Source organism: Otolemur garnettii, unplaced genomic scaffold (assembly GCF_000181295.1).
Source record: "Otolemur garnettii isolate 467f Iridium unplaced genomic scaffold, OtoGar3 scaffold00006, whole genome shotgun sequence".
Taxonomy (NCBI): domain Eukaryota; kingdom Metazoa; phylum Chordata; class Mammalia; order Primates; family Galagidae; genus Otolemur; species Otolemur garnettii.
The window spans coordinates 16,382,652-16,394,210 of NW_003852401.1; the positions used below are offsets into that span (position 1 = coordinate 16,382,652).

The 11,559-nt window shown below is 36.0% G+C and overlaps 1 non-coding gene across 1 annotated transcript; it reads left to right on the top strand.

The window, feature by feature from the left end:
- Positions 1-276: 276 nt before the first annotated feature.
- Positions 277-421, top strand: LOC111722903. Its single transcript, XR_002771541.1, has one exon. It is a non-coding gene; the product is annotated as a U12 minor spliceosomal RNA (small nuclear RNA).
- Positions 422-11,559: the final 11,138 nt, after the last annotated feature.

Consider the following 11,559-nt stretch of genomic DNA (forward strand, 5'->3'; position numbering starts at 1 on the left):
AGATTCTTCATTATTACCTTGAAAATGAAGAGCTATAAATTTCAATAAGTCATAGCATTTTAATTCTTTTTATCTTATTGGCACCAGGCTAATACATTTTTATACTATAAGTATTTTTCCTATATTACTTGCAAAAGAAGTTAAGTTTTACTATGAGTTACCGGAGAATAGATGCAAAGTCTCAAAAAAACCCAAAATTTCCACAAATTGAAAGATCTGACTGAAGTTTATTATGGATTCATGAACAGGGCAGCATCCTATGTAGGTAATGGAAAGGTGCTCCACATGAGTAAGGAAAATAACAATTCAGAGTGACACCTGAATCCTCACTGCTTATGTGAGATGACTTTTTGAGTGGGTAAAGGTTGCCCCAAAGGTGATCTCCTACTTTGTGGGATGCCTGGGTGTCACAATCTGACCAACACCCTTAAAAAAAATAAAAGGTAAGAGAACAGCTGATTCTTGTAAAGTAGCCTGAGGAAGTTCAAGGAATTAGCATAGTGTAAAAATTAAACTGATTACTATCAAGTTACTTCAGGTCACTTTCCTTGTATGAGTTAAGGCAGAGAGGACTTCATTATTATAATACCTCACAATTGGGCTTCCTTTATATTGGTTGCTATAAATCACCTGCTTTTTTCAGAAAACTGATCTATTCAGGGACTTGGCCATCATCTCTCTCCAAATTTTTAGTTTGTCTGATCTTACAAGTAAACCATTTAGGTTTTGGTTTGGTCATGTATAATCTTACCATGAGTGATTCCATTTTGGTTTGATCTGTTAGGGCCTAGGTCAGGAGGTCTATCCAAATCAATGGCCTCCTCAAAATTTTGTTTTAAAAAGTCAAAGGTTTATAGACTACTAATTTATAATGGAGGGAAATTTCAGGGAGCTGAAGTGAGGGTAAAGAGGAGTGAAGCAGGGAAGGAGGAAAGTCAACTCAAGGGATCTATTACCAGAGTCAAGTGTGATGAATTGCTCAGTGTTTCATGATTATTTTCTGAAAAGCCAGGATGTGACTTTTTCTCAAAGTGGACTTGGGAATTCACTTAGAATTCATTATAGTAGCCATAGACTGGGATGTTGAAAGTCACCCAGACAGCCCAGAGAAAAGATAGATGAGGCAGAGATTATTTACATGGTGCTTAAAAGGTGCCTGATACAAAGCATCTGAGTTTAATCCAGGCTCTTGTTCTGGAAACTTCACCAAATGTCAGTAGTCTGTCCCTTCTTTCAAAGTATTGTTTTTGAGGTCATTACTGTTGACGTGTTCCACAGCTTTTTGCCAAATTACAAAATGTAACATGGGTGGTATGATTATCTTAACCTTTTTTTGTACAATTAATGTATTTTTCAACAGATTAGGCATCAAGATTGCTGCTGATTATAGGAATAAACTGTTGTACCACAATTTAGTCACTTGGTTGAAGAACTGGGGACATTGTCTATTGTTCTCTTTATTACTCATTCCACCTGTGAAAGGCGAGTGAATATCAATTAGGGGTGGACTGCTACTTGGTGTCAGGGTGTCTCAAATTTCCACAAGATCTCCAGACTACAGGGTAAAACATGCTCATTTGTCTTAACATAAAAAGAGAAATGCATCAGCCTTCTTTCATCCTTGAGAGGATTACAGGAAGCCTGAGAGTTGGCAGTGCATGTATAAGAAGGCACTTAATACCTTACACTCAGGCCAGATTTGTGGCTATTTTTGCTTTGAAAATGTGAGAATAAATGAACTTGGTGCAAAATCTAATTTATTTATCATGTGCTGAGTATAAACTGAAAAGTAGGAGGTCATTAAAAGTACAAAAAAATCCCTTATGTACAACACATGAGAAGGATAGATATTTGGTTCCTGGGGTATTGTCTCTGGAGAAATGTAGGCATAATATTTCTTTGAAAATACCATCTCTGTTTTCTCTCTCCTGGTGGTATATCCTTTTCTCCCACACATGTTACGTATCTCTAGCTGCCTCTCTATCACAGTCTACAAATCATTTTGTCAGTCTTTCTCTTGAATACAGCTGAATTTTAAGATCAATGAACTTATTTGCCAATTTGACAGGGCTATCAGTTGTGGTAGCAATTAATTAAGCCTTACAAATTATTTTAACCCACGACTAGTAGTCACTACACTGCTTAATTGCCATTCAGTCACACAGTTAAATGTGCCTGAAATTAACACCATATTCTACAAAGGAGACAATTTTAACCAGACTGTCCAGTTGCTAATTTTCCGAATATTTCTTTAGGCATAGCATAAAAAACTATTAAGCTTTAACATAGGAATCGTACTTTTTGTGAAAGCATTTGAAAATGTTCTTTTCATGTTCAAAACCTAATTGGGAGTCAAGCAAAAAGTGTTTTAGAAAGAAGCATTTTTTTTTCTGGTCTTCATGGGATTTAGCACTGAATTAGGGGAGATAAACAGAGAGAAAGACATAGGGGGAGTGTACAAGGCGTGCACATGTACAAATACCTATGTTCACCTTGTCATTTATCTGCTACATTGATTTGTGGCTGATCTTCACAACTATCATTTACTACGATGAGCCAACTTGGAAACTAAAACTCTATCCAACTTGTGAAAATATATTTAGATCTGATCAGTGCTAGCAAGCATCCTTCACCAGGATGGCTCCAGCACACAGTGCATTTGTGATTTTATGGCAAAATAGCAGATTTTATAGCAAAATAGCAGAATTAAAGGGTTTCTCGATTCACTGTTTGTGACTGGATTTTTAGTTTAAGCTACAAATACATGCAATATATATCTGCCTTTGAAATAGCAATTTTAAAATGATACGCTTCATGTACTAAGCACATAAATGTATGTGTTAATCCATTCCCAGCAGAAGAGCCAACTTCCCATTCGTGTGCTCATGTGAAAGAATGTGTTGTCAGGAGAAAGAAAAATTATGTTATAGGGAGAATATCATCTTCCATGTAGAAAGGGAAACTAATGTTCCAGAAGTTCAAGCTGGTCAAAGGAAACCTCTTAATCAGTACCTAGAAGATCTCTTCCAGGGTACCACCTGCTTTATGTAGACAACTTCTAATCATCTCACAATCACTTTGAAATGAAGGTACTAATATTTTTTTGTGTGTCAGATAAGAAGGTTAGGCTCAGAAAATTATGCAATTTGGTATGTTCTTACAGTTTGCAGTTGGAATAATCTTTTCACCAGCTTTGTAGCTTCCAAACTATTTGTCATACTTCTAATCTGGTCATATGGTTATATCACATCCCTGCCTAAAATCTTTTCATTTTTCTCTAGTGTCTAAATCATAAAACCTAAAGTCTAATTAATTCTTACTTTGATGCTACCCCTCCAGTATTTTCTGTCAACTTTGTGCAGTGTACACTGAGTTATATCAATAGTTAATTAGTTGTAGTTCCCAGAAAAACAAACAAATAAAAAAACTATTTTTGTTAAGATTCGATATATCCTTCACTTTTTGCCTGAGTGATGTGGTACTTTTCTTCCTAAACCACTCCTTCTAACCCTACATACTTATATTTCTCCTGACTAATTTTTCATATCATTCTGATTCAAATCTGCCTTTATTTACTTTTTGAAGCATTACAAAATGTGGCCTTGCTTCAAATTCTTAATTGTTTCCTCGGCCACTTACTCTCACATTTTACCTCGTGGCTGTATTGTTGTCTATTGATATATCTGTCCCCACATACTAGACCTTGGGTATTTCAGAGAGAACCATAAGTTCTATTTTTAGCTATAGCTTTATAGTTTTAGAACTAGCGAATTACCTGGCACTTCATAGAAAGTCAGTAAACGTCGATAAAACAAATCGGTACATTGGGCCAGGCTGTACAAGAAGGTAAAGTGACCATGAATGTTGGATTTAAAAGAAAGGTAGTTCTCATTTGGGAGGAATCATAATCAAATAAGAATATCACTGAAAAAAATATTGAGCGGAGAAAAGAAAAAATCAGTGATTGTAGAAGAAACTTTAAGAAGATTTCTCAGATTAAATTTATATTATGCAACATTCACTGTATTTTGGAGTCATAGGAATGGTGATCTTATGTAGATTAATGATTTTGTTTGTTATTTATCATTTTGTTCTCAGGATAATCAAGTATATAAAATTGTAACTTGACTGGCAATCTCGTATGAAGCATTTGATGAATTTGTTATGTGTATGCTTGGGGAATGGAGGGAGGAAAAGTGGATGGAGAAACAAGAAGTGAGTGATTTGAATTCCATTAAATAACCTCTTACTAAATGAGTTCATAATGAAAATGCCTTACTAAATCTTTTATAGTCACAGAATTTGTTTACCGTTTTATATATTTCAATAATTATCAATTCCAATGATTTTTCAAATAAAGATTATTTATTTGAGAATTTTCTTCTCTTTATTTGTTTTAATAACCTCCTTTGTCTCAGAAGAAATTTAAAGTTTTCATCCATTACTGAACTTTGGGTTTGCCCAATAACTTTAGAATTTCAGAAGATAATACATATTCTTGAATGTTTTCTTTATTTGGAATATATTTTAGCTGAATTAGAAATTTGTAAGCAATCATAATGGCTTCTGTGTGAAGTCTTCTTCCCAAGAAACTTAGTTCCACTGCCAACACTTCATTTCTGATTTCCCTTAGGAGAATTATGAAAAAAAAATGTATTTCCACAGCTAGGTCTTATTTCACTGGTCTTAAAGAAGTCCCTGTTTTCCTTCTAAAATCCAATTGTTTTATACTAAACTTTTTATTGTAATGTATTTTTAAAATATTTATAATTATGTCTTAATAAACCAATAGTGATGTCATAAAGCAAATAGCTAGAGGGTTGATACACTTGCTGGGGTCCACCTTGTAGGTTCAGAATATTCACAAGAAAGTAACGCATCCTGAGAAAGAGAGCCTCTTTTTGCAGAGGCTGACCCAGAGTTCATGATTCTGATAACAGTGCAGGATATGCTTCTCAGATTGTTCTCCATTCTTTTTCATACAACATAGATTCCTAAGCAAGGAGATTGCAATTATATGCCTGGTGAAAAAGTCCACTATGATCTCTGCAGAACCTGGAGACCTCAATATTATAGGAAATTCTGACCCAGATTCTTTATTGTTTTTTATATTAATATTGGGCTCACTTTGCACCCTATTTCTTCTATAAGGAAAAGAGAATATATCTACAGCTATAATTCATTATAAATATGGATCTGGGGAAAAATCATCTCCAAAATGCTGGAAAAAATATTTGTGTTCATTTATATAATAACCAAGTTAAGAATAAACTTCAGCAATTCAACATAAAATGCATTAAGTAACCTAAAATAATATTTTAAATATAATAAAATTTTAACTGAATAATATTGTTAGTGGTCTTTATCAATATGTATTGTGTTCTTTTATTTTTTTCATGAAACACAGCCTGAGTACCAGAAGTCATATTATTCTATAAAGTCTGAAAAGGTTTTGAGATTCCCCTAATACATGCAAACACATATGCACAAATATTGCTTTTTTTTTTCTTTAGGCAGAATCATTGTTTAGTCATTATTTTGAACATAATCTAGACAATATTCTCTTTTGAAAATGGCCCATCGAGAAAACCTTCCTCACATTAATCACTTATGCTGTAGTCTAAACCCATTTATGGTTTGGTCCTCAGTCCTCCTCCCCAGAGGAGGAGGATCTGATGAGAAGATAACTTGTAAATCATCCCCCATCTACTTTTCAGTCCTTTTTCCTTCACACATAACTGACTGGTATGAAGTTCCCACAATCATTTGAACTCAGGCATTTATAAATTTCAGTTTGAAGTTAAAAAGAAACATGGTCCTTGAAAAGGTTTGGGGAAAGAGAGAAGTATTTTTAGGTCAGACCTTGTCATTCAGGAGCTAAAAATAAAAACTCAAGTCTCTATAGACTCTTTATAGCTTTTTCATTATGTTGTAAACGTCCTGCATCAAAACTCCTATCCCTCTCATTATAAAAGCCTAAATTGTTAAATACATTCCTCGCTCTTATGGATTCTTTCAGTTTTAGGTTTCAAAAAAAAAAAATGTTTTGTTCATCTTAATGAGCACAGCATCCATTTTCGCTCAGCACTTTTACATATTTCTTAATAAGATCAATTATATTATCTGAGTCCATAGGAAACTTTTAAAGGCTATTTCTCTCTATAAATATTACCTTATACGAGTTTAATTTGGCATGATAGTTTTTGTTTACTGTTAACTTTTTGAAATTTACTATGAAAGTGTATATGAAAATAAAGTAATTTCAAATTTTTATTTAGAGTGCATACTAATAACATTTTAATAAGACAGTCGAAAAACAAAGCATTCAAGAAAAAAAAAATCTAATGCTACTGTCAGTCTTCAAGCAGTTGTTTGCATTCTTGGATAAAGAATAGCCAGACACTCTAAAAGGAAGGCAAGCCTGAAACAAAGTTTATAGAGGAATGGAAAGGTTTACAGAGCATGCTACATTTGTTAGAGAAAACAAATGACCCCTCCGTGTCATGATAAAAATCGTCCTTGGCTGTGGCCAGGGATTCTGTCTTATACTGGCTGGGTTAGTCCCACCGGGTGGTTTAGAGGTCACCTTGGAACCATTGACTATTACTGTGCATGGAGACCTTTTCATAAGCCCCTCTGAATGCCCATTTGTGGGGTTTGAACTGCAATGTAGATTTGATATGATAACAACATGATAATTAGCATTAAAGTTGTTCTAGGTCACCTTCCATTCCCCATTTTACATATGCTGCTTGGCCTATGGGCTAGAGAATCTGCATTCCTTTGTAGTTGGCATACCAAGTTCTGATTGGCAGATTGATAGGGCTTCCCTTCCTCCCCAGGTGTGGGCAATCACTCCCGACAGGATTAAGGAAGAGCAGTGTTGAGTTGGGCGCCTCAGAGCCCACCCTGTGACCCCCTTGTGTCTCAGTGCTCTGAGAACCACACTGTCTACCTAACACTGGTACTGCTCTCGGATTCTGCCTGTCCATCCAACTAAAAATATAAAAGCAAAATAAACTTATGTCACCAGTTGAGTTCATTGAGAAATAGACTCTGGGGAAAAGTTTAGTGTTCGTGGTATTTATTAGGAAGGGAGCACCTTAGAATCATTATCCACGGAAAAAAATAAGAAGGAAACAAAATCAGACCAGCAGCCTCAGCCTACTCCACTGGAAACTTTGCAGCTACCATGACCCATAGAAATCTTCTGTGCTGCACTGAGACAATGGGACCTTTCTATTTTCTCTTTGGGTGTGGAGAATCTGTAGCTTAAATAACCTCTGAGAGATGGCAGTTGACAGTGACGGAACTCATGTAATTTCACCCAAAATATGATTCCTTGGTATAAAGAATAATTTGAATAAAGGGCTCTTGGAGATTAACAGACACTTAGAAAAGGTTGTACCTCTGCCTACATAAATGACACTGACCTGACCAAAAGATCAAAGATGATGATGAACTTCCCTTTCTTTCCCTATTATCTCAATATATTGCAGGAAAAACCAAGAATACAACCAGGCCTGGCCCTAATTATTTAAAACAACTACCTGCCTCTCAGATTAATTTACAGGTTAATCTGTTACCCCATCCATTCATCCTCCTGAGCAATTCTTTATAGCCCCTAAACAGAATTATCTATACTCATCATTTTCCCTCCTCCCATATAAAAGACATGTGTAAAAATATCTAAACTTCACTGGGATATTGGGTCATCACTATGTGCTATTCTCCATGTACATAATATAGGGAAGTAAACTTTTCTCTTATTAATCTCCTTAATTGTGAGGTCCTCTTTTAGTAAACCTTTAGGGAAAGGGGCAAGTTTCACCTCACCACTACAAAAATTATCTCTGAACAGTTGTTCTAGAAACTAGGACACTAAGTCCTTCTTAAAGGAAGATTTAAGTGTGGCATGTTCAAGCACACCACAATTTATATAGCTATGCTTTGGGCATTTTCCCAAGTTCTTTACATATATTAACTCATTTAAAGTCACAACCATATGAGAAAATTACTCTGGATACCAATTTTGCAGATGAAGACACTGAGGGTCACTTTCCCAAGGCCACACAACAGTGAGTGGTAGAGCTGAGAATTTAAGAATTCTGATTCAGAAAATCCAGGACTTACCATTTGCTTCACTGTCATTCAGAGCTACTAACTCAAAGTTTAATCTTTCTGAATTAACTGGCATAGTTTAATTTGTTTAACTTCTTGAAACTTTCTTTTAGGTTAATTCATGTATCACTATGATTTTTTTTTTATCTACTTTTCTTAGATTTTTCTGGACTCTCCTCTGTTTCTTTCTACTCCTTAATTCTTAATGTTCCTTTAGTGTTCATTTCTCCAGTTTTCTTATCCACTCATACTACATGCTGTATTTTTTTAGTGTATTTCATCCACTCTCATGATGCCATTAGTCCTTACTATGTCATAAAAGTCTCAAGCACCATGTCAACTTAAGAGTAAATTTCGTAGAACGAGAGAAGGTAGAGCCAAAATTGCTCCAGGCAAGAGTTGATTTAAAAAAAACAAAAAACAAAACAAACAACAACAACAACAAAAAAAGACAGCAAGAGATGAATATGTATACCAAGATATGAAAAAAACATTTACTATAACCTTCAAAGATTTAACATTAGTCTATTCTTTCAATAGATTTCTTCAAAAGAACAGTTTATAATTAGTAATGGGGTACAAGGTAAAAAATATGGTAAGTGTCTAAAACTATGCAAAGGCATTGCTAAAAATATGATTACCAGCAGCCACTGTCCTCTTGTTTGGTTTTCTATAATTGCTACTCAGGAGTCACATAGCTAATGGTGATAAAGATTAGATAGATAGATAACATCACCCTTAAGAAACCTAGCACTAGTAGGGCGCTGGCCACATATACTAAAGTGGCGGGTTCAAACCTGGCCCCAGTCAAAAACTGCAAAAAAAAAAAAAAAGAAACCTACCACTAGTTTTGCTGGGCTGGTTGTCTATTCTTGGTATGTTCTTGGCCAAAGAATGAACAGACACAGCAAAGACAAAGCAAACACAAGCTGAAGGTTGTTAAAGAAGAGCAAGATAGGTTTATGGAACAAGAAAAAAGGGACACTTGATATATCTGTCACAATGAAAGGGGCCCGGTCATAACAAAAGGCTCTGGCTATAATCTGGGGTTTTGTTTATAGTGTCTGGACTGAGCCCTCCTCTTGGTGTAGGGGTCACCACTGAACCCCTTGGAGGGACAGTTAACAACAGGGTAATTAACCTTAGGTTACTCTAGGTCACTTTCCAGATTTTATTGCGTATGGGATGCCTGGGTCAAGGGCTGGGCAATTCCCTGAACTCTTTGCATATTAGCAGCATGTTCCTCCGTCCCCCAGCTGTGGCAATTGCTTGGGGCAGGATCAAGGTAGAACAGCACCAAATTGGGGGGCCTTGTCCTTCTTCTCCAAGTGTGACAATTGCTCAAGTACCAAGGCAGGATATCCACCATTGTCCCTCCAAAAACTCAAAGTCCCAACTCTCTGCCGAACACTTTTGAGATAACTTCCAGACCCTTCATTCCCATGGAATAGAAGACCCACCCAGAACAGTGGCCCATACCAAGGAACTGACTCAACTGGTTTGTGACCCCCCACTCAACAACTCACGACACACTTGAACCTGTAGTTCAACTTCTACAGCACGCTTAAATTATGTGGATCACACACAAAAAAGAGTACTACATATGTGTATATGTATATGTGTGTGTGTGTATATGTGTGTGTGTGTGTGTGTGTATATATATATATGGCTTTTAACTTCTTTTAAAAGCAATTTAACTAATTATCTCTAAACATTTTTGCAACACACCTAAGGTCCTCTCAGGGCATGCCAGTGTGCCATAGCAAACTGGTTGAAAATCACTGCTCTAATATGAGAAAAGATTTTGAAATTTGGAAAGTACCCAAATCTGAGCTATCCATATCACAAGAGAAATGTAATGTGCCCAGTGCTTTAAAAATTAGGCATATTGGTGATGGAGTTCAAGTCTGATAATTTAGAGAAGGTATTTTTACAAGAATGGAAGGAGCAGTGAAGAGCAGATGTTCACTCCAGTGAATTCATGTGCACTGGGCATACGACAAGGGAATACGTGATATTATATAATAAAATAATAATTCAATATTATAGATAATATTGCATAGGAAAGTAATATTACATGTTACATTTAAAATACACTAAAATTGGCTTCTTTCTTGTCTCAATAAACAAGATATTAATTCACAGCTTCCAGCTATAAGGTGTCAAGAAAAAATAATGCTGACAAGAATTGTTTTTCGGGCTAAAATATGATTTAATTCTTACTAAGTGGATCTGAATCACCTGGAAAACTCAAAAGTGACTCAAAGATAAGAGACATTTGTCAATCCAGGATTTATCTCTGTTTCTGTCATTACATTAGGATGCTACAGTAGAACTTTTGGTGTTGTCAAAGTTTCAATTTCATGGAAGTAGTGAGTTGTCAGTTTGAAAGTGACAATATATTGTTATACTCATTGTTCACATGTATAATACTGTAGTCTGACACCAGTTAATTCATTCAATTTATTTCCGTTTTTCTTAGAAAATACTTATTTAGTCCCCATAGTTCCCTAGCAAGTTTGTAAAGGTTGACAATACTGAGAAGAATGAAAAGTGAATGGCATGGGTAGACAAGTTTGAGATGGCGGATGGGTACCCGACAACAGCATCTGATGTGCTGAGAGTAAGAGGTGATGATGTTGGCACCAAATATTGAAGGACCTCTTCTGTCAGGTTAAGGAATTTAGGATATATCTGTTAGAATGAAGTTTTCACTGACATTTTTTAAGTGATGCAACGGTGTGAAAAGATGTATATTTAGAAAGATACCACAGGAATGTGTTACTAAATGGGAAAGCTAGAGACCAGAATGGAAACATACTACTCCCAGGGCTGGGGGTGGGGGTGGATATGTATATATATGTTGTTCATTTGTGTGTTTGTTTGTGACAGAGTCTCTTTCTGTTGCCCAGGCTAGAGTGCCATGGTCTCAGCCGAGCTCACAGCAACCTTAAATTCCTGGGCTCAAGGAATCCTCCTGGGCTCAAGGGATCCTCCTGCCTCAGCTTCCTGCGGACTACAGGTGTGCACCACAAACCCCGGCTAATTTTTTGCTGTTTTTAAAAGAGTTGGGATCTTGCTCTTGCTCAGACTGGCCTCAAACTCCTGATCTTGAGCAATCTTCTGCCTCAACCTCTCAAAAATACAAGGATTACAGGGGCAAGCCACCAATGCCTGGCCTAGGGATGTATTCATATATACATATATATTAATAAGACTAAATCATGGCCTTCAAGGAATTTAGGCCTATGAAGAAACACACTTGCATAAATATAAATTTAAAAATTTCTTTGCTAAAAGAATAAACACCAACAGGAAAGTGCCAAACGTTTCCTTGTATGTGTGAGTGTGTCAGGAGTCCTCATGGGTAGAGGGAATTTGTGGAGATGGAGGATGGTCGGGCAGATACTCAAAAGTAATACATGAATTAGAGCTTAC